General features: G+C 53.1%; 1 pseudogene; it reads right to left on the reverse strand.

Moving 5' to 3' along the window:
- Positions 1-15,517, reverse strand: part of LOC131570335 (zinc finger protein 271-like) — a 748,777-nt pseudogene extending 733,260 nt beyond the window's left edge.
- Between the last annotated feature and the right edge of the window lie 7,495 nt (positions 15,518-23,012).

The following is a 23,012-nucleotide window of genomic DNA, read 5'->3' on the forward strand; positions in this document are numbered from 1 at the left end:
TCCCCCTGTGCCACCCCCAGGGCCCTGGCCCCCTGTCCCCGTGTCAGGCTCTGGGGTCGATCTCGTGGAACATCCTCTGGGGGAGAATGCGGGGCCCGGGGGCGGGGGGACCCGGGGGGACAGGGGACCCCGCTGTGCACGAGCAGGGTTGGACTGCTCTGGGGGGAGCTGTGAGGGGGGCCAGGGCAGAGTGACCTCCCCAGTGACCTCACACTGCCCCTGTGATGTCACACAGCACCTGTGATGTCACACTGCCCCTGTGATGTCACACAGCCTCTTGTGATGTCACACATCCATCTGTGATGTCACACAGCCCGTGATTTCACAGAAACAGGGGATATTGTAAATCTGCATTGTGATGTCTCAGAAGACTCTGTGATGTCACAAAGTCACACTTTCATATCACTGTCTGTTCTGTGATGTCACAGCCTGCTCCGTGATGTTACACGGCCACCCAGTGACGTTGCAACCCACTCTCTGATGTGACAGAGACATCCTCCATGATGACACGATCTGCTCCATGGCCTCACACCCTATTCTATGATATCACAGCCAGCTCTGTGATGTCACACAGTCCCCTCTATGATGTTGTAGCTTCTCAATGACCTCACACAACAAACTCTGTGATGTCAGAGCCCAATCTGTGACCTCACACAGCCCACTCTGTGCTGTCACACAGCCCCTTGCTGACATCCCAGCTGCTGTGTGCCTCTGTGACACAGCCACAGAGGTGCTGCTGTGACACAGCCCCCTCGGGGCCATCCCACAGCCCCTGCCAGTGCTGAGCCCCTGTGAGCTCTGTCTGTGCCCTGCTGGTGTTCCTGAGGAGCCCTGGCAGTGCCCCAGCCCTGCTGGGCTGTGCACAGGAGCTGCTCCTGGCCAGAGCTGTCTCTCTGCAGCGCTGCCCTTGCCAGGAGCTGCCTCTGGGCCAGGAGCCCGGCCCAGCTCAGCAGCACAGACACAGCACAAGGACTTCAATGACCCTCTGGGGCTTTGGTGCTCTTTGCATCAGACCCAGTTCCTCACAATGTGTTCAAAGAACTTCTCAAGAGCTCAAAGTGAGATTGAAATACTGAAGTTTCTTGTACTTTAAAGAGATCCCTGTCAGGGACACAAATGAGAAAGTGTCCCCAGGTTCCAGGGAGAGCAGAACACTGGAGGAGGTGATGGCAGCTGGGGACAAACAAGGCAAAGGTGTCTCTGTGCTGAGCAAAACTGGATGTGTTTCTGTTGCCTTCTCGATCAAGGCAGGCGACCTGGTTCTGAGAATCAGCACGGCGGCCCAAACTCTCCAGGGCCGCTCGGGCCAATGACACACGCAGACATCAATATGATGGACGGTCAAAAGGCATTTATTACTTCTTCTCGTGGGGTTTTATAGTCTTAGGGGTTCTCTACGTCAAAAGGGGGTTTGTCCTTCTTATCTATGGTTAGTAAGGAATGGAAAAGTACTGGGTAAGGAATGGAAAGTTACTGGCACTACTGTTAGTGGGGCCACATTCCTACTGTTAGTGGGGCCACATTCCTAGGGTAATCTCTTATCTTAGAGGAACAAAGGGTCCTGCCTTTCCGTGACATCGCGTGATCTTCCGCAGAGCCTTTCCCTATCTACCACAGTTTCAGGATTGCAAAGGGCCAAGGCCTGAGCCCCAGCCCCTGGCCAGGCAGATCCTGTCCCTCCCTCCTTGCTCAGGGCTCTTCCCGGGATGGGCACTGGCATGTGGGGATGTGCAATGCCAAGGGCAGGAGCATGGGGCGGCCCCTGCCAGGCTGCTGAGTAGGGACTAGGAGGCAATGAGGCCCCAGGCCTGCAAGGGTCACTTGTCCCCTCCTGGCCCCAGGGCCAGCAGCCATGGCCAAAGTGCTGCCCAGGTTGGCTCTGGCAGGGCTGTCTTGCAGCTGCTGCCCATCCCTGTGCCCTGTGCAGCCCAGGCTGTCCCACGGTGTCCCTGCCCTGCGCCTCTGTCCCTGCAGGCTGTCGGCATCCCCCAGCTGCCCCACCTGGCTGGGCCCTTCCTTTGCTGACAGCTCTGCCTCCTGCCTGCCTCGGCCTGCCCACACAGAGCCTGGGGCTGCTCCAGGCTCCTGCTGGGGACGTGCTGCACCACAGCTCTGCCCTGGCAGGGAAATATTACAGCGTCCTGTGTGGGCCGCTGCTGGTGAGAGAGAGACGGTGAATCTTGTTTCTTGATCAGAAGGCTTGATTTATTAATATATGATATAATACATTATAGTTATACTAAAAAGAATATAGAGAGAGGTTTGCAGAGCTGCTAGCTAAGCTAAGAATAGATAGAAAAGAACCCACAACAAAGTTGTGGCCAAGGACTCAGTCCCCTGGCTTGAACTGGTGATTGGCTCTTAATTATAAACATAGAAAATGAGCCAATCAAGGTGAATCCTATTGCATTCCACAGCAGCTGATAATAATTGTTTACCTTCTCTTTTGAGGCCTCTGCCTTCCAGAAGACACAGAAATCTGAAAGGAAGGATTTCTGTGGAGAAATGTCTGCGACATCTCACCTTTCTAAATTGTATAAAAATAAAAGAAAAATGCTGATGTGGAATGAACAGGAAATTCCTTCACCTATAAAATATAGAAGACTTACAATTCACTAAAACAATCCTACAATATAAGAAAATTGGAAAATACAATGCAAAGGAAATTGAAGTCCATGCAGCTGAGTTTCAGGAACAGTCCAAGAGCCGAAGTTATTTCCCTTGGAATATCTGAGAGTCCTTTTGGTCCTGAAACAGACTTCTGCAAAAGAGTTCCATCAATAGTTATCAAAAACTATTGACAGTCTTAATACAATTTGAAACAATTTGAAACAACTTGAACAATTTTGAAATGTCCTTTCTGGCCTTTCAGTGCTTCAGCGCTTCAGAGCTGCTGCCCTCTATTTTCAATCTTTTTTTTTTTTTTTTTTTTTTTTTTTTTGATCGAAAAGCAAAAGAGCAGCACCGAGCAGAGCAGTGCCAGAGAAGGAAAGGCCCTGGGGGCCCTGGCCCATACTGGACCAGGAACCCCAAAACTGGCTCACACAGGGGGACCCGGACCGGTAGGACAAACCAGAACCCCTAGAAACACAAGGAGGCCAAATGATGGCCCTGGCCCAGGAACCTCCTGAGCCCAGCATCCCAGGCCAAACTCATGAGGAAGGCTCTGCATTCCCGCAGGCCTGAACCCTGCTGCCAGCACAATGGCAGCACGGGTAGTGAGACGCTTCCTTTCCCCTAAACCACTGAGGCATGCCAGCAGCAGGGAAATAGAAGCTGCCCCGAGAATCTTCATCTCGGGTCTGGGAATGTTTGTTTCCCACAGCATCACGGCACCACCCCCACTGGGCTGGGGACCAAAGGCAAAACTTTCGGGAGCCCCCTCCCCCTCGCCGCTAGGGCACAAGAGGGGCGGCAGAGATGGCAGCCTCCATGGGACAGCAACCGAAACACCACCCCCCAAACCGCCGAGCTTGAAAGCCGGCAGCTGGACTGCCACAACAGTGAGCTGGTGGGCAGCCCCCGCTCCACGGAAGGAGAGACCCCCCTCCGGAGCGACTGCTGGGACGTCCGGTGGAAGCATCGGGGAGGGAGCCGGAACCGGGGGGGGAACCGCGCTGAGCGTGGGATCCGCCGCGGGCTGCTCCGAGGGTCCCACAGCTTCAGCTCCGTTTTCAGCCCCATCCTGAACAGGAACTGTCTCGGCTGGAGGAGGCGGGAACGCGCGGGAACACGCTGTTGCTGCGTCCCTTGGCTCTGAAAGCGGCGGCGGGCACGGCACGGGCAGCATCGGAGCTTGGAGAAGCGGCGGAGCGTCGCTGTTGCTTAGCAACAGGTCAATCGCCGAAGGTGCTGTCTCTTCTGCCTTCTCCGACACAGGCTCTGGCAGGGGTGTGGAGGAAGCCTCGGAGACCGGTGCCGCCCTCATGTCTGAAGGCGGAGTCTGAGAGGCCGGCGCTGGCTGGAGCGGCCGCTCCCATCCCCCCGGAGAGAGAGAAGGGGGGGAAGGAGAACACTCCATCTGAGCATGCTCCGGAGAAAGAGTAAAAAAAACTTCTTCGCACCGCGAAGTTTCGCCCCCCCTCGCCGTGAAGCAGGGGGGGCTGGGAAGAAAAATGTCCTCCTCCACCGCGTCTTCTGCCAAAGGTGGTGGAAACGGAGCTTGGCCATAACAGTTAGAGATTCATTGGAAAGACGCTGCTCTGCATTTCAGAACTGGGAAAAGCTTTATAAATGCTGGGTAGATAGAAGGCAGGACACGTCCCTTGTTCCAGACGAACTGGAAAATGGAGTCCATGCACTCCCAGACAAAAGCATCTAAAGTGTATAAGACATCAGCAAAGAACCCAAAAAGCTTTGCCCATCTAAAGAACCCATAGATATCTGTTTCTGACAAAAAGCAACCATCTTCTCTGCACCAATATTTCCAGAGGGCAATAAGTTTTTCCTCTGAAGGGGAGAATTGAATCTCTTCTGGCAAGGCATGTGTTTGCCATACGAAAAACCACAAGCTACGAAGGGCTGGTTCATCAGGGATAGAAAAGTGAACAGTACCTTTTGAAAGAGTCCAGCTTGCTCTGGCCAGCTCCACAGGTCTGCTGCTCTTTTCCATCATCTTTCCTGATGGTTTTCCAGAAGAAAGATTCTCTTTGTGGTCAGCCTTGGCTGTGAACTCTGTCCAAATCTTCAGTTCTTCAGCTCCTGGCTTGAATCCACTTTCTGATCACTTCAGAGCGACCATCAAATGCCACACATACAGGATTTTTACCCAGTGCAGCAATTTTGCTCCTCTGGTCTTATCAGATTAATTTTTGCTCTTACACGAGGGGTCACCAGATATTACAGCGTCCTGTGTGGGCCACTGCTGGTGAGAGAGAGACGGTGAATCTTGTTTCTTGATCAGAAGGCTTGATTTATTAATATATGATATAATACATTATAGTTATACTAAAAAGAATATAGAGAGAGGTTTGCAGAGCTGCTAGCTAAGCTAAGAATAGATAGAAAAGAACCCACAACAAAGTTGTGGCCAAGGACTCCGTCCCCTGGCTTGAACTGGTGATTGGCTCTTAATTATAAACATAGAAAATGAGCCAATCAAGGTGAATCCTATTGCATTCCACAGCAGCTGATAATTGTTTACCTTCTCTTCTGAGGCCTCTGCCTTCCAGAAGACACAGAAATCTGAAAGGAAGGATTTCTGTGGAGAAATGTCTGCGACAGGGAAACTCCTGTCTCCTGGTGCCAGTCTGGGCCTCCCCAGCTGCCCTTGGCATTAATTCTTTCTTTCTTTCTTTCCCTGGCTGTTTTCCACTATGTCAAAAGGATCCACCATCCCTGAAATCTCCCTTTAAACACTCTCATGGCTCTGCTCCACTGTCCTCAGTCTCCACCCCACTGAGCACAGAGCTCCTTTCTCCCTGTACAGAGCTCATGTGCCCAAGGCCTCCAAGCCCATCCTTGGGACATCTCTGAGCCCTCTCCAAGGTGTTTCCAAATGAAAACATTCAGCTCATAGTCTAAGAAAATCACCAGAGGACAGGGCCAGCCTGACCTGTCTGTCCTGGCTACTTTTGTCTGGGAGCAATCCTTGGATATACAGAATTTGGGAGGCAAAATTCTAATTTTGGCCATGGTCCCTGGACAAGAAGGCTGGTTCTTTTCCATAGGAATGAAGGAACAGAGCCCCTTGATGAAGTGAAGGGAGACGACCATCCGATTGATGAGCATCAAACTCCAGATTTATTGATCCAAAAGGCACGTTTTTATAACCGTGTTAATTAAGTTCATACATATTGCAAAACTCGAGCTCACCATAGGCTACAGATCAAACACTAACCCCTCCCTTTGTTTTCAATACATGTGGTTTGTTTATTGAAACCGAGATTTGTGTTCTCACCCTGATATGAAGGGTTCTCAAAACCTCCATGTCTGTTCCCAAAACAGCCAAGGACAGAATGTTTACCTGTTATGAGAAGACTGTCTGAGAATCCTCCTGTTTATAAAAATGTGCCTGAGAACCTAGTTATTTACAGAAACAGGCTTGGGAACTGCTGCTTAGCTGCCTTTTACTTTTCCATCAGCTGTATATTTTCATGGCCTTTTTTCCTTCAAGCTATGTCTGAGCAAAATTCTCCAACAGCCCCTCTGTTTCAGGGGCAGATGAGAGGTGACCATCAGAGGTGTTGCCTTCTGGTATAAGGCAAGGCGACCTGGTTCTGAGGAAACGGCACAGCCACCCACTCTCCAGGGTCGCTTGGGCCAAGGACACACGCAGACACCAATGTGGTGGACGGTCCAAAAGCCTTTATTATCTCATCTCTTGGGGTTTTATAATCTTGGGGGTCTTCTACGTCACAGTGGGTCTGTCTTTACCATCTATGGTTAGTAAGGAGTGGAAAGTTACTGGGTAGGGGATGGAAAGTTACTGGTATTCAGTTAAGGGAGGCTACACTCCTATCTTAATTTCTTATCTATGGGGAACAGAGGGTCTTATCTAAGGGGAACAGAGGGTCCTGCCTTTCCGTCACATCGCGAGATCTTCTGAACGCCTGTCCCTGTCTACTACACAGAGGCCAAGGCCAGCCAGAGCTGGCAGGTTTTGTTTTGTGAGATACCCTTGCAAATAGGAATTATTTTAGGGACAGTACCAACTTTGGCAATGGGCATCTGAAAAGTCAGACAGTTCTTTTCCATAGGAAGGAAAGCATGGAGCCCCAGTGCTCCAGGAGCTGAGGAGAGGCAGACTTTGACATCCCAAAATCAGGCAGAGCTGTTCAATGTCCCCTGGGAGGCCAAGCCAGCCAGAGCTGTTCCATGTTCCCTGGGTTCCATGGGGCCCCACAGTATCCCAATGGTCCCTTGTGTCCATGACACCGAGGTGTCATAATGCTCCCTTGGTGACACGAGGCCCTGAAGGGTCACAATGGTCTCCAAGGTTCCATCAGGCCCCACAGAGCCATAATGGTCTCTGGCTCCATGGAACCCCTTTGTGTCATCATGGCCCCTTGGTTCCATGGGCTCCAGCAGTGCCACCATGATCCCCTTGGTTCTATGGGCTCTAGTGGTGCCACAATGATCCCCTTGGTTCCATGAGGTCCCCACAGTGTCCCAGGGATCTCCATGGGAAGAAAGAACCCAGCCCCAGTGTGGCAGGGGCAGCCACCAGAGCTCTCTGTCCTGGTAGCTATTGTCTGAAATCAACCCTGGATATAGAGAATTCCAGAGGTAGAACCCCAGTTTTGGCCGTTTCTGCATGGATAAGAAGGATGGTTCTTTTCCACAGGAAGGAAAGCACCCAGCCCCAGTGTTTGGACAGCAGGGGAGAGACAGTCCGCAGGAGCCCAAGGGCAGCTAGACCTGTCTGTTCTGGCAGCTTTCACCTGGGAGCAATCCTTGGATGTACTGAGCTTTGGAGGTGGAATCCCAATTTTTGCCATGGTCAAGATGGGTGGTTTTTTCCAAAGGAAAGTAAAGCACTAAGTCCAAGTGTTTTGGAAGAAGATGAGAGGTGGTCAACCTTAGGCCAAACCAGTCAGACCTGTCTCTCCTGGCATCTTTTTCTAGGGGCTTTCCTTGGACAATGGGCATTTTGGAGGTGGAATCTCAGTTTTGGCCGTGGGTGCCTGGACAGGAAGAAAAGTTCTTTTCATTAGGAAGGAAAGCACAGAGCCCCAGTGTTTCAGAGGCACATGAGGGCTAGCCCTCAGGAAGCCAAGGCCAGCCAGACTTGTCAGTCCTGGCAGCTTTTGTCTGGGGGCTATCCTTGGATATAGGGAATTCCAGAGGCAGTTGCCCAGTTTTGGCCATGAGTGCCTGGTTGAGATGGATGTTTTTTTTTCCCATAAGAAAGAAAAGCCCATGGTCCCAGTGTTTGAAAGGCAGATCAGAGGTGGCCCCAGGTAGCCAAGGCAGCCAGATCTGTCTCTCCTGGCAGATTTCATCTGGGAACAATCTTTGCATGTAAGGGAATTTGGAGAAGGAATCCCAGTTTTGGCCATAGGGCCCTGGAGGAGGATCAGAACAGTTCTCTCCCATGGCAAGGAGACCCCAGAGCCCCAGTGCTTCAGGGGTAGATGAGGAGCAGCCCTCGACATGCCAAGGTCAGCCAGACCTGTCCAGCAGCCTCCGGGACCCCAAACCAGCCACACCTGCTCCCTGTGCCATTGGTTCCATGGGGTCCCACAGTGTCCCAATGGTCTCCTTGATTCCAGGAGTCCCTGCAGTGTCACAGTGTTCTCCTTTCTTCTGCAGTGTCACAATGGCCCCTTGGCTTCCCTGAGCCCTTGCAATGTCCCCATGGCCCCTCGGCTCCCTGTGGCCCTGCTGTGTCACATGGCTCCTTGGTTCCATGGGCCCCACAGCTTCATCCTTGGCCCTTGGCTCCACAGGGGGCCTGAGTTTCACAATGGTCCCCCTGATTCCGTGAGGCACCAGAGTGTCACAGTGGTCTCTTTGCTCCCATGAGGTTCCATTGTGCCACCGTGGTGTCCTTGGATCTGCATGGTCACAATGGCCCCTTGGTTCCATGAGTTTCTGGACTGTCAGCAATGGTTTCTTTGTTCCAGAGGGGCCCTGATGTGTCACAAGGGCTCCACGGCTGGGGTTTGTGTCTCACCCATGCTGGAACCCCAACAGTTGGTAGCCATGGGCATTTCTTTCTATAGAGCTTCTGCCCTCCTGCCTCTCTGTCTTCTCCTTCTAATGCTCTTGATATGGAACATTTTTTGATACCTCAACAACTGAAGTGTTTAAATGTTTCCAGGTGCAACGGGCTGAGTTAATGAAGGTACTGCTATGGTGTTTTATGTTGAATTGCATATTTTATTAAATCTTTTTCCAAAGTTTCTTGATTTTTTGTACTTTGCCAGTAAAATTTTGTCACCATTTTGACCTCTTGAGAATATATGGCTGGTGTTTCTCCTGTGCACCAAACTCCAGTAAAGGAACCCTTGGTTACTGTGAGAAATGACTGCTGACGTTCAATATTTTAAAAGGTTTATTCAACCTTAACAAAAATGCCAGCAAAAGGACTAAATAAGGAAGAACAGGCCTGGGAGCTTCCCTCGTGGCTGCCTACGACGTGCCTGCCTCATCCTCAAGATGGACACTTCACCTTTTATACCCCAGGGAATTGCATCAGCCAACCTTGGCTCCTCCCACAGTCTGTCAGTCAACTCTTCTTTGCTGTTTATTGGTGGACTCTGCTTTCCTGCAGCTTGATTGGAGGGTCAGGTGCTGCCATGCCACGCCCCCTCCCCTAGGAACAAGTGTTTGTACTCGCCTTCTTTCCCCCTGTCCTGGATGGCTCAGGCTGTCTGATGGTAACAATAGGGGGGAAAGGGGGCTGTGGGGAGAACAGAGGACATCTAAACAACAGACTGCAGTAACATAATCACACATCAATAAAGCTTCTCTTAACATTCACACAGCATTCATCCCTTAATTGCGAGAGCCAATCATCTCATTAGCCATCTATAACAGAAATGGATCCAAAATCACCGTTAAAAGGCTTGGTTCAACTTAAAATTACCTAAAGAGGCCTAAAATGCACCCATATGAGCCTAAAGTTATCCAAAGAGATCTAAAATCCACCCTTAAACTGCCCAGTTTTTTCTAAAATCACCCTTAAACTGCCCAGTTTAAGGCCAAAATGGGCCAAATGGGCCTAAACCCTACCAGATTTTCCTAAAATCATCAAAAGGCATCTAAAATCCACCCTAAAACTGCCCAGTTTATCCTAAAATCAGCCAAACAGGCCCAAACCTCCCCCAAATGGGCCTAAAATCATCCAAAGGGATCCAAAATCTACCCTCAAACCTACCACATTTGGCCTAAAATCAGCCAAAGGGGCCTAAAATCCACCCCAAAAGGCTTGAAATCCCTGCAAGGGATCTGAAACACACCCTAAACCTGCCCAGTTTTATCTAAAATCACCCAAATGGACCTAAATTCTCCGGACCAAGACCAAACCCAGCAGCAGAACCAGCACCAGCAGCAAGACTGAGACCGACACTGGAACTGGGATTGGCAGCACTACGGGACCGGCACCAGGACAAGGACCAAGACCCAGACCAGAACCAGCACCAGAACTGGCACTGGGACCAAGACTGGGACCAAGCCTAACACTGGGACCGGCACCAGGAGTGCTTTGGAAATGGGACTGGCACCGGCAGCGCTCCAGGACTGGGATCAGGACCGAGACTGGAACCTGGCGCCCGCACTGGGACTGCTCTGGGACCAGGACCAGGACCGAGACCGGGAGCCCTCCAGGACTGAGACCGAGACCGTCACCAGAACCAGCACCAAGACTGGCAGCGCTCTGGGACCGAGACTGAGATTGGCACTGGGAGCACTCCCGGACCAAGACCAGCGCCAGTAGCAGCACTGGGTTCAGAACTGCTCCGGGACTGAGACTGAGACCAGCACTGAAACCAGCACCACCACCGGCACAGAGAATGGCACCACTCCCGGACCAACACTGGGACTGAAACCGGGACTGGCACCACTCCGGGATCGAGATCAACAAGAGCACCAGAATCAGCACTGGGAGTGCTCTGGGACTGATATGGAGACTGAGGCAGGCACCAGGACCGGGATCAGTGCCAGGATCACTCTGAGACTGGCACCAGGGTCAGAAACGGGACTGGAAATGGGATTGGCACGGGGATCCCCCCCAGACCTCTGCATTCATTCCAGGGAGCTTTGGCTGTGCCCCCAGGCAGGATGGGGAGGGACCCCTGGGCAGGGCAGGACCCCCTCAGTTCACATTGATCCGGTGTAGCCATCCCGGTCCATACGGTCCAGTTTGTATGATCCCAGTCTCTGGTCCTAATCCCTTGTCCTGGTTTAGGACAAATTAGGGGAAATCTCCAAAAGGGAGCCCCCCAAAACAAAACAAACCTCCAACCACCCCTCCCCCAATACCGGGTTCGGGAAGGAATTTCTCGGAGGAGCAAAGTGGAAAACAAAACCTATTTATTTACAAGTAACAAAAGAACACTCCCCAACACAAGAAAAGAAAACCAAAACAGACTGTGTTGAGAGGGCGCCACTCTTCTTTGCAAGCTTCGGGTGTCCTGAAGCTCTCAGGTCAGGTCCAGAGCCGGTCCAGTATCTTCAGGGGAGGGTAAGAAAGCAGGAACAGGAGAAAAGAAAAAAAACAGCGCAAAAAGCAGAAAGCAAGCAAGCAAAGCGGCTAGCCAAGCCAAGCAGCAAAAGCCAAAAGCCAAAGAGGCCTGGTCAAACCCTCTCTCCTCTCTTCCCTGCCCCGCCGCGGCAAGACGGCCGCGGGGGGGAGGGGGAAGAGAGAAAAGGCACCGTTGCCAGACACAACACACGATATTGGGATAAAGGCTGTCAACCCACGACATCCCTATAGTCCCAGCCTGTGAAATCCTGGTCCACATAATCCCAGTCTGTACAATCCCAGCCCTTACAATCCCAACCCATACAACCCCAGTCCGCATGACCGCAGTCTGTACGGTCCTGATCCATATGATCCCAGTTTGTATGATCCCAGTCTGTATGATCCTGATCCATATGGTCCCAGTCTGTGCAGTCCCAGCCCATATGATCCCAGTCCACATGACCCCAGTCCGTATGGTCCTGCACAGCACACACTCCAAGGGTCTGGAATTCCAGTTCCCAGCCAGGAAAAGATGTTCCTGCCCTTGAAGGAAAGCTCTTAAGAAGGGGCCAAAAGCCAAGTGGAACAAGATCCTACAGTGACATTTCACTGCCAGCCTTCAGAACTTCACCCATGGCTGTTGTAGCTCCTGCACTGGGAACTAAATCAGGGCAGGGTCTTTGGTGGCAGCTGCCCTGGCTCAAGGGAGACACTGAGAGAGAAACAGAGCAAGCAAAGAGAGGCAGGAGAGAAAGGAGGACACAAACGCAATCAGCTGAGAAGGTAGCACTCTGCAAACACAAATGCAACTGACTGAAAATGAACGGGATGGAAATCGGTAACCCTGAAAGTTTTGTTTACTATCAAATATATCCAACCCAGCGAACCCCACACAATCCCCATCCCACTGCTCCAAATTGGGATCCTACTTCTCCCAATCTCCTTCCAACCCCATCTCACCATGCCATCGGTGGAATCAAGTGAGGTTGGCATGGGATTCAGTTTAAGATGGGAACAAGCCATTTTGATATGGGATTGAGCCCGTATGAATTAAAATTCAGTTGTTTTCAGTGGGATTCAGTTGTTTTGAGGTGACTCTCTTGGCTTTTGGAGCACAAAGAGATGGAGAACATTGCCCAAAATCCCCCCACAGAACCCACAAATCCTCCAGAATATTGTCCCCACACCATCAATTCCAGCCTAAAAACGTCTGAAATTGTGGAACTTTAGACATCTTTGATCAATTTATTTCATTTAACTCTGTCTTGGCTGTTTTTTCGGGATGAAGATGAAGCAAAAGAAAATTGAGGCCAAACCAAAAGGAGAAGCAGCCAGGTGTGTTCCCAGCATGGATCACAGGGAGTGTGAGTGACCAGGGCTGTGCCCAAAGTGCCTCCTCCAGTGGGGGATGGAGCTGGAGCAGCGCACGAAGCTCTTCCCACACTCGGGGCACTCGCAGGGCTTCCCTTAGTGGTGCCTCCGTTGGTGTTTGGTCAAGTGAGAGCTGCTGGAGAAGCTCTTCCCACACTGGGGACACTCGTAGGGCCTCTGCCCAGTGTGGATGCGCTGGTGTCTTATGAGGTTGGAGTTGCACCTGAATCCCTTCCCGCAGTCGGAGCATTGGAAGGACCTCTCCTTTGTGTGAATCCGATAGTGCCAGAGGAGATGGGAGCTGGTCTGAAACCTCTTCCTGCATTTATCACACTCGTAGGGCCTCTCCCCTGTGTGGATGCGCCGGTGGGTGACGCGGGTGGAGCTGTCCTTGAATCCCTTCCCACATTCGGGGCAGTGGAAGGGCCTCTCCTCTCTGTGACTCTGATAGTGGCAGAGGAGATGGGAGCTGGTTGGAAACCCCTTCCCACACTTGGAACACTCGTAGGGCCTCTCCCCAGTGTGGGTCCTCTGGTGCTTGATCAGGTGGCAGCTCTGGCTGAAGCTCTTCTCACATTCTCCACACTTGTAGGGCTACTCCCCGGTGTGTATCCTCTGGTGCAGGATCAGGGTGGAGCTCAGTGTGAAGCTCTTCCCACACTTCCCACACTCGTAGGGCCGTTCCCCAGTGTGGGTCCTCTGGTGCTGGATCAGCTCGGAGCTCTACCTGAAGCTCTTCCCACACTCCACGCACGTGTGGGGCTTCTCCCCATCATGGAGCTGCTCATGGAGCACCAGCTCCGAGCTCTGGTTCCATCTCTGGCTGCCTTCCCGGCCCAGGCTGGCTCTTTCCCCCTCAGATCCCCGCCAGCTGCGTTTGCAGCCCCTCCTCGCGTGGCATCTCCGCGCCTTTTCCTCCCCGTTGGCTTCCTGCACCATGGAGCTGCTCAAAACGGCCTCTTCCACCAGGTTCTGCCGTGGGCATTTGTCCTCCCTGCTCTCCATGCTCAGCTCCTGCTCTGGGGGAGGAAGGACAAGGACAGGATGGGATTTGCCTCCCTGCCACAGGCAAGGGCAAGGAGATTCCCCCAGGGCTGAGCTGCAGCCGGGGCCATGCTGGGCTGGGAGATGGAGCAGCAGAGAGGGGAAAGGGACACTGACTTCCTCCTCACCTGCATCAGTGTCCTGGGGCATCTTCCTCTTCCTCACAGACTGCCAGGGGTTGGGAATGGGAAATCCTGGTTTGGGGAAAACAAGGGCTGAGCACATTTGTAGGAGCGTTGGGGGTAGGACGGTGGCGACAGAGACGAGAGATCTCTGAAGCCAGGGCGTGGAACTTGCGGTTTCTTGCAAAGGGCCTGGGTGCAGGGCCCTGCCTGGAGCTGCCAGCCACAGCTCAGAGCAGGCCTGAGAGAGGAGAGGGGCAGAGAGGATGAGAGGGTGAGAGAGTAAGAGGGTAAGAGCGTAAGAGAGTTAGGTTCCTGTTACAATACAATAAATATTCTTCTGGGTTGAATATTCTATTTCTCACAAACCAATGTAGTACAAGATACAAATCCTACAGCATTTATATACAGCCTATAAAAATAATTACATCACCATACTGTGTTACATTTTAAACCCTTAATACTACTCTTTGGACCCCTTCTGCTGAGCTAGTAGGGTCTGCTCTGACACTTGAATCTCTCTGCAAGCAGAGGGAATTGTTTCATGAAAAGGGGATTACCTTCAGTCGGGCCACACCATTGTTTTCCAGTTGTTCACTAACTAGGTATCTAAAAACTTGGTTTCATCTCAATCTTGCTTATACTTTCTATATTCTCAAAATCATTTGCCAAACAATCATATTTATAAGGCTTTCCTGTTTCATCTTCCCCAACACACGTTGAGTTTCAAGGTCCCTCTGCCCGAGTCCATCTCTACAAGTCACCGGACACCTGGACTCCAGAAAAACCTCCCAAACACCAAGATTCAGCCCTGAAAAAGCCTCCCAGGAGTTCCCCATCCCTGGTCCCTCCCTTCTGGTGTTCAGGGGTTCTCCCCTGTCCCAGCTGCTGGGGTCACACTTGCATTGGGGGTCCCCATTCTCCTCGGTGCCTGCCCTGCCCAGGCTGCTGGCAGTCCCAGCAATGCCAAAAGCTCCCCCTCTTCGCTCTCCCCATTCCGGGATGCCGCGGCTGTTTGGGCTCCCGGGCTCCCTTCTCCCCTCGTTCTCTGCTCTGGGCTGCAGCGGCTCCAAGGAGTCCCCCCTGCCCCTCTCCAGGCTCTTGAGGCTCCCGCCCATGGCGGCGCTTCCCCCTCTCTGGGCTCCCCACTTTGGGCTCCTGGGGCACACAGGGCTCTGCTCCTCCAGGCTGCCTCTGCCGGCAGTCGCCACCGGCACCCCCCGATGTCCCCCCAAGGGGCCTTTTCCGCTCAGCCTTGGACTGCTTCATTCTCCAAACATCTCCCCAAAAACCCAACTGGGAGCAACTGGGAGTGACTGGGAACGTGCTGGAGGGAACTGGGACACACTGGGAGATACTGGGAGTGACTGGAACAAAAGTGAGGGTGAAAGAGAGCAACTGGAACCATGTGGAGCACAACTGGTTCATACTGGCAGTGACTGGGAGTAACTGGGAGCACACGGGCAGCAAATGGAATCATACTGGGACTGATGGGCTGATCTAGGAAGCAACTGGAACCATGCTGGAGGCAGCTGGGATCATACTGGGAGAGACTGGAAGCAACTGGGTTTATACTGGGACCACACTGGGAGGGCTGGCATGTGACTGGGATCAAACTGGAGCTTACTGGGATCATACTGGGGCTGAAGGGGAGCAACTGGGATCACACTTTGGGCTACTGCGAGCAACTGAGAGAAACTGGGATGATGCTGCAAGCAAACTGGAGGAACTGGAAAGGACTGGATGCATGCTGGAAGCAACTGGGATACAATGGGCATGACTGGGGAATCATAATGGGAGAACTGACACCTTACTGGGGCCACTGGCAGTGCCTGGAAATGGCTACAGACATGCTGGGTACAACTGGGATATACTGGCAGTGTCTGGAACCATACTGGAATGACTGGAACCACACTGGGAACAACTGGGACCATGCTGGGAAGGACTGGGATCATCTGGGGAGTGACTGGGACTAGAGCAGGGGCAACTGGGTTCAACTGGGACCACACTGGGAGTGTCTGTAACAACAGGGGAGTGATGGCACCACACTGGGAACAGCTGGGCCCATGCTGGGAGCAACTGGGATCACACTGGGGGCACTTGCATCAAACTGGGAGTGACTGGGAGACACTGGGATTAGACTGGAAGTGACTGGGATCATACTGGAGTGGCTACACTCATACTGGGATTATACTGGGTGTGAATGGAACCTGACTGGGGCTTGCTGGGAGCTACTGGGCCATGTTGGGAGGAAAATGTGACACACTGGGAGCAACTGGGAACAGCTGGAAGGAACTGGAACCATGCTGAGAGGACTGAGACTATAACTGGGGCAACTGGGATCATACTGGGAGCAACTGGGGCCACCCTTTGAGCAACAGATGGAAACTGGGATTATGCTAGAGGAAACTGGGAGTAACTGGGCAAGACTGGGACCATTCTGAGGTAACTAAAACAAACTGGGAGTGTCTCTAACCATAGTGGGGGGACTGGAACCACACTGGGAACAGCTGGGATCATGCTGGGAGCAACTGGGACGATGCTGGGGAAAACTGAATCTACCCTGGAGGCAACTGGGCACGACTGGGACCCTGCTGGGAGGGACTGGGAGTATTCTTGGAGCAACTGGGATCATAATGGGAGGAACTGGGAACATCTGGAATTATGCTGGGAGCAACTGGGATCACACTGGGATCACAGTGAGAGCAGCTGAGTCCATACTGGGTTACACTGGGATCACATTGAGAGTGACTGGAATCATACTGGGATTGACTGGGAGTGGCTGGTTTTGTGGATTTTGGGGGGTTTGGATTTTTGGGGGATTTTATTGGCATTTTGAGGGGGAGTTTTTCTGGGGGCGTTTGGGGGTTTATTGGAATTTTTGGTAGCTTTTTTTTCAAATTGGGTGGTTTTCCTGGGATTTTGTTGGGATTTTGGGGGATTCTCAGAAATTCTGGGGGTTTTATTGTGATTTTTAGGAGATTTTGGGGCATTTTATTGGAATTGTGGTGGCATTTAGTGGGATGCATTGGGGATTTGGGGTTTTTTGGGATATTTGGCGGGATTTGGGGGGGTATTGTGGGGTTTTTTGGGTGTTGCCAGGATTTCTTTGGATCTTGGGGGAGATTTTGTGGGACCTTTTTATGGTTTTGGGGACATTTTTGGGGGATTTGCAGAGTTTAATCAGGATTTTTGGGGTTATTGGGATTTTAAAGGATTTTGTGGGCTTTTATTGGGATTCTAGGGTGTTCTAATGAGATTTTGAGAGATTTAATTGGGATTTAATGGGTTTTATTGGGACTTTTGGGAATTTTAAGGAGATTTTGGTGGCTCTGAGGCCTTCCCCACACCCAGGGAATGCCCCAAAACCCCCCTAAAATTCCACTAAAACCCCACAAAATCCCCAAAAATTACAAGAAAACCCTCAAAAACCCCAGAGAATCTCCAAAAATCCCAGTGGAACTCATAAAAATTTAGAAAATTTCCCAAAAATTGCAATAAATCCCACCCCCCAAGAAACCCCTCACAACGCCAATAAAATGCCCCAAAATCAACAAAACCCCCCAAATCACATAGCTCCCACCGAAAGCCAGTAATTCTCCCCCAATCGACCCAATAATTCCTCCTAAACTCACAATAAAATCTGCCAAAGCCCAAAAAAGCCACCCTGAAATTCCCAAAAACCCTCTCAAAGCACTAAAATCCCCACAAATGCCCCCAAAATCCCCCAGGCTCAGTGGGGCCGTCCTGGATCAGGGGGCACCGGCGGGTGGAACAGGAGCCACTTCAGGGGGCCCTCGGAGCTTTTTGGGGAGGGGGCACCGTGGGAGACCCCCAAAAACCGGGGGGGGGGGGGGGGGGGGGAAACCCTGCTGTGCCCCCTCCCCCCGAAACCCCCAGACCCCGGTTCAGGGTGGGCCTGGGACCCCCCAGTGTTATGAACAAAAATTCGGTTAATGTTTTTTTTATGAGAAAAAGTTTCAAAAAGGCAGCCAGATCACTGGCCCTGCCCAAGTTCTGTGTGTTTTGTTATTGTAATCACGGGTCGTTGAGGCTAATCGCTCCTTTTGTATCAGCAGAGCCTTGCCCGAGGCTAAGTTGTACCTTTCTCATACTGAAGACACCTGAAAAGGTGGGGGGGGGTTATGCAAAGTGACTCCAAGACCACAATGCAGCATGGGTCCCCCACTGTACTGAGAAGACCCCAAAAACAACGAGCCAAATGAGAGTTGAGAGACTGGAGTGATGTCTGGATGTGAGGAGCGGAGTGCTGGGCCTGCAAGAGATGCTAGAAACCTTCATCGTTCCTCACCCTGTCTTCGAGATCCCCCAGGCCAGGTCTGGGAGGGGAGCGAGACTCGGTCCAAACTAACAACTGGAAAGGGATCAGCAGGCTCAAAGGGCGCCCATGAGGACTTGGTCCCCCAGCTCTGCCCCTTGTGGACAAAGCTGTGCGTATCCTCCTCCTCTGAGTCGCCTTGGGAGACACGACAGAAAGCTGCAGACCTGCTGACCTGCCCAATTCTGAGCTGATCACTTTTAATTAAGGCATTAAAAAGGAGAAGAAGTCTCCTGGCCCTGTTTATTTCATCCAGGACCCCCAAATCTTACCCCAGGACCCCTCCAGGAACCCCAAACCCCCCAGAGCTCCCCCACGGTTGGCCCAGAACCACCCTGGACCCCAAAACCTCCCCAGGACTTTCAGACCCCCCCATTTCCCCACAAAATTCACCCTAGACCCACCTGAGACCCCCCCCCCCCCCCCAAAATCCATCAGACTGCCCCACATCCCCCTCAGACCCCTCAATCCCCCCCAAACCCTATGAAATCTCCTCGGACTCCCCAAATTTCTCCCCCGACCAACCTCAGAACCCCCAGATGCACTCACAACCCCCCCAGTTCCTCTCACAATCCCCCAAAATCCCCTCACACCCTCCCAATTCCTCTCAGATTCCCCCTAAACCCACCTGAGAACGCCCCAGACGCGCTCAAGGTACCTCCGCCGCGTGCGCGGGCTCCCCCAGCCAATAGCAGCGCGCTCCGCCAAACCGACCAATCACCGCGCTGCACGGCCCCGAACTAACCAGTCACGGCGCAGCTCCCTGACATGACAACCGCGCGTCCCCTGCGTCTCCCTACCGCAGCCGACTGGGGCTGTGTGGCCGCTCCTGACTCGCTGCCTGTGTCTGACGCTCTCGGTCTGAGATTGGGTCTGAGACCCCTCTCCCGGAGTCCCGCGAGCCTCGCCCCTCGCGCGCGCTTTGGGCACCGTGCCGGCCGCTCCCGGCGCTGCGCTCGCAAAAGCCGCACCAGAACCCCTGTCTCCCATCACCTCCTCACGCGCGCTCCCCCTGCCAGCCCGCACCGTCGCCGCCGCGCCGCTGTGCTCACCTCGAGAAAGCGCTTCCCCCGACCCCTTCTCTCCCCCTCGGACCCCTACTTCCGACTCCGCCGCTTTTCCCGTCCCTTCTCCGTCTGGCTCATGAGGAGAAAACCTCGACTCTTCTGGGAGTAGGATGGTATCTTCTGAGCCTGAGTCGGAGCCTTAAACCCCTTTACTCTCTGGGGTTTCAGGGCGTTTTAGGGATCTCTTGGGCTTTCTGGGTGGTGGGGCTGGAGGCAATGACATTGCTCCCTGCTCCCTTTCCTCAAGAGCCTTTTCCCCCTGGCTAGCTGGGGCCAGAGCCAATCTCCACTTCGAGCCTTTCTCTCCTCCCCCTGCCTCTGAGGGACTCACAACAAGTTGTTGCCTGGCCAACCTTTTTGACTACACTGAGATACCTTCTAACATAATTCTTGCCGGAGACAGCAATTTCAAGGCTGTCTCGTCCTTTTTTGTGGCTAAGAGATAAAGATGTCTAATAATTTCTTGCCAAAACCCCACTTCAAACAACAGATGCGTCTCCGAAAATGGGTTATTAAGTCTCACCCACAACAGAAGGTCTTTAAGCTCCTTCTTTGGGATCCCTACTGTATGGGTGTCTGCCACGCCTTGTAAGGCGGACAAAATTCCCAGCTGTTCTTGGGAGAGTGTACCCCCAATGTTCTTAAATTTGACCTTCTCACCGAATCTCCGTCGTCAGAGCAGTCTGAAGGCTCCCGATCTCCGTCCAGCAGGTCACAGGAGATGGATCCAGAGGCGCCTTTCCAGTTCCGGTCCGGGCTGTTCCGCTGAGAACCTTCTTCGGCAGAAGCTGAGTGTGATGGTCTTCTCAGTGGCTGCTGCTTTTTTTCTTTCAGACTCTCCTGGCCGCTTTCTGGCTTCTCTCCCAAGGAGTTATCAGTGCTCTCCTGGGAATTCGTCCAAGTCGGGAGCTGCCCTCTCGGATGTTCAGGGCTGTAACCCCCCCTTTGGTGGGGATCGCCTGGACAGAGACGCCAAGTCTCTGATCTCGGCCTGTTGTCCCGGCCCGGTTAGGTGTAGAATGGCCTTGGGACAGCCCGCGCGCCAAAGGACGAGTGCACTCTTCAGATTTTTCGGTCTTCGATATTGTTTATTAATTCTTATCTATAAAGTCGTCTCCCAGCCTGACAGAGGTCTGCCCAGCAAGACAGCCATGGGCACAGTGACCTCCCACTGGACGGTTGTCTATTTTTATACTAAAAACTACGTATAAGATATTTACCTTTACCTTCCAATACCTTTTACCCTTATTAACAAGTGCACATTTAATGTGAACCAATCCCAAAGTGCCAGCATCACCACCAAAGATGGATGACAAGAAGAAGAGAGAAGGACAAGACACGCCCAAATTCCTCTATCTTGTCTCCTAAAAACCCCCCTGTACCAGAATCCCAAAACCTGTATTTTCACCTTGTGAATAATCAATTCCTTCACCACCCTTCATCCTCTTGTCCTCATACAGGTGGCACATCCCGTGCAGGGTCAAAATCCAACCAAGCACTTCTGGCAACATTCCAGGATTTCTGAGCCCCCCAAGGGTTACCTCGGCAACTCTGGACATCAGGAGTGATGTGCTGAGTTCCACAAAACACACCCTGAAGGAGCAACTGTGAGGGAACCTGTCTGGAAATGCAGCAATTGATCATTTTCTCCCTGTACCCAAGGGTCTGAGAAAACCACAAAACTACTGCAAATTCCACAACAATCTGCTCAACAACCTGACCTGGACCCTCCTTGAACAAAACCTGCAGCCCTTAGGAACCTCATGGAAAGAATGTTTAGGTTTTGGATGTGCACACCAGAAGAGAGGGAAAAGTGTGGAAATATTGAGCAGGGGCTGCACACGAGGGGCTGGGGAACAGGGGTGTCACAGCAGGAGCAGGGAGTGGCCAGGCAGGGGAATTCAGGGCAGGCTGGAGTGGATTTACCAGGGAATCAGAGCCTGAGGCACACACGGGCATTTCCACAGATTCCTGTGCACTGTCCCAAGGATGGGCAGAGCTTCTCCCCTTCCTCCATGGGAAGTCAATCAAGTTTCAGTGTGAGAATGAGCAAAATGGGGAGAGTTCCTAAATGTGGCCCAAGAAAAAGCTTCCTTAGGGGCTGTTTTGCTGCCCAACAGGCAGGGAACAATCCCATGGAGCTGTTGGACACTCAGGGAGATTCCACACTCTCTATTATCCACAAGCAAACTCTGCTGTGGGATGCACCAATGGGCTCCTAAAGGGAACAAAAAAGCCTAGTTTCTTCAGGATTTGTTTGTTTTTATTTTGAGTGACTTAATGGGACAACAACTGCTAAAAGGATTCTATAAACTGGACCAATGACCTCTTCTTTCTGCTGCAGGAAAGAGAAAATCAAAGTGTTTGAGGTCCCAGCCAGAGGGACCCATTCCCCCCCCCCTCCCAGCCCCCAACCACTGCCTGCATCCCCCACCCCCTCATTTTCCTCTTTCTGGGATCCACCCCGCTGTTACCTGCTCAGGTGCTCCCTGGAATGGCTGAGCCAGGAAATTGGAGGGGATGGGCAAAAGCCCAGGGGTGTCTGGGACAGAGACACAGAGCCTCCCAGGACAACCCTGGGGTGCCTCCCTGGCCATAAGCACTGGGGGGCTGTGCGGGGCTCTGATTCATCCCAAAATCTGAGGCACCCCATGAAGGAGTTGTGCCCCCTGTGCCCATCCAGCCATTCCCCATCCCTGACACCTCCCTTCCCCTGGCAACCCAACCATGGGACCCCCCTTGCCTTGGTTTCTCCTCCCTGGGGACCCCCATCCCAGCACTACCATTGCCCAGCACCACCATTGCCTTGATCCCATCCCATGGGCTTCTTCTTCCCACAGAAGCCCTATTCCTGAGGCTCCCCTTTTCCCCCCTGCACCCCCAATCCTGGCACCCACATGCCATGACCCCAAATCTCTGGGGACCATGTTCCCACAGCACTCCCATCCTTGAATCCCTCAAGGCATGGAGACCCCAATTCCCCTGGACCCACATTCTCCTGGGCACCCATCCTTGGTTCCCCACATCCCCTGAGCCCCCCACTCCTGGCAACACCATCCCTCACCATGTCCCCAGACTATCCCACCGTGTCCCCAGCCTGTGCCCAGCCTGTGCCCCCGCCAAGGGCCACCTACACAAGAGGGCGAGATGTGACCTCACTTCCTTCCCCTTTGACCAAAGAGCCGCCAGCCAGGGGAGCTGTGGCCACAGCAGCGAGTGACAGCCAGTGCACATGGCTGGGGACACCGGGATGGCCGGGAAGGTGGCGCTGCTCCTGTGGGGTGAGTGCCCTGGGCACGGGCCTGACACCCCAGGGATGGGGAGGGGAGGGGTCAGAGGGGGGCTGCGCGGTCCCCTGAGGTCCTCAATGGCAGCAGTGCCAGTCCATGTTACCCACAGTGGACCTTGGTGGGACTGGGCATAATGGGTAGCTTTGGGGACAGGCAGAGGGGGTCAGGAATTCAGGGATGGGGGGCCAGGAATGTGGGGACTGGCACCTTTGGGCTCAGGAAGCTCTGGGTATGGGGACAAGGAAACTGGGATGCATGGACAAAACAGGGAAAAGACCGGTGAGGATGCAGCCATGGGGATGAGTGTGCGGGTGGCAGTGACATAGACGTGTCCCCCTGCCTCTCCAAATCCTTTGGCACCACTCCCATGCACTTTATCAAAAGAACTGCTGACCCCATGGGGACAGTTAGGGACAGTCCCCACACCCAGTGCCCCTGTGCTGCTGTCCCCACGGTGCAACCGCCACCCAGCCCTGTCCCTTCTCCCTTCCAGCCCAGACCCTCGGCCTCGCTGGTGAGTCCTTGGGGGATGCCATTGCCCCACCCCGCTGTCCCCAGCCCCACGCTGGCCCTGGCAGGCTGGTGTGCCCTGTCACCTGCAGGTGCCCAGACCACCCAGCTCCTGGTGGAGCCCCCCTGGAGGCCGGCGGT

Source organism: Ammospiza caudacuta, chromosome 34 (assembly GCF_027887145.1).
Source record: "Ammospiza caudacuta isolate bAmmCau1 chromosome 34, bAmmCau1.pri, whole genome shotgun sequence".
In the NCBI taxonomy this organism is placed as follows: Eukaryota; Metazoa; Chordata; class Aves; order Passeriformes; family Passerellidae; genus Ammospiza; species Ammospiza caudacuta.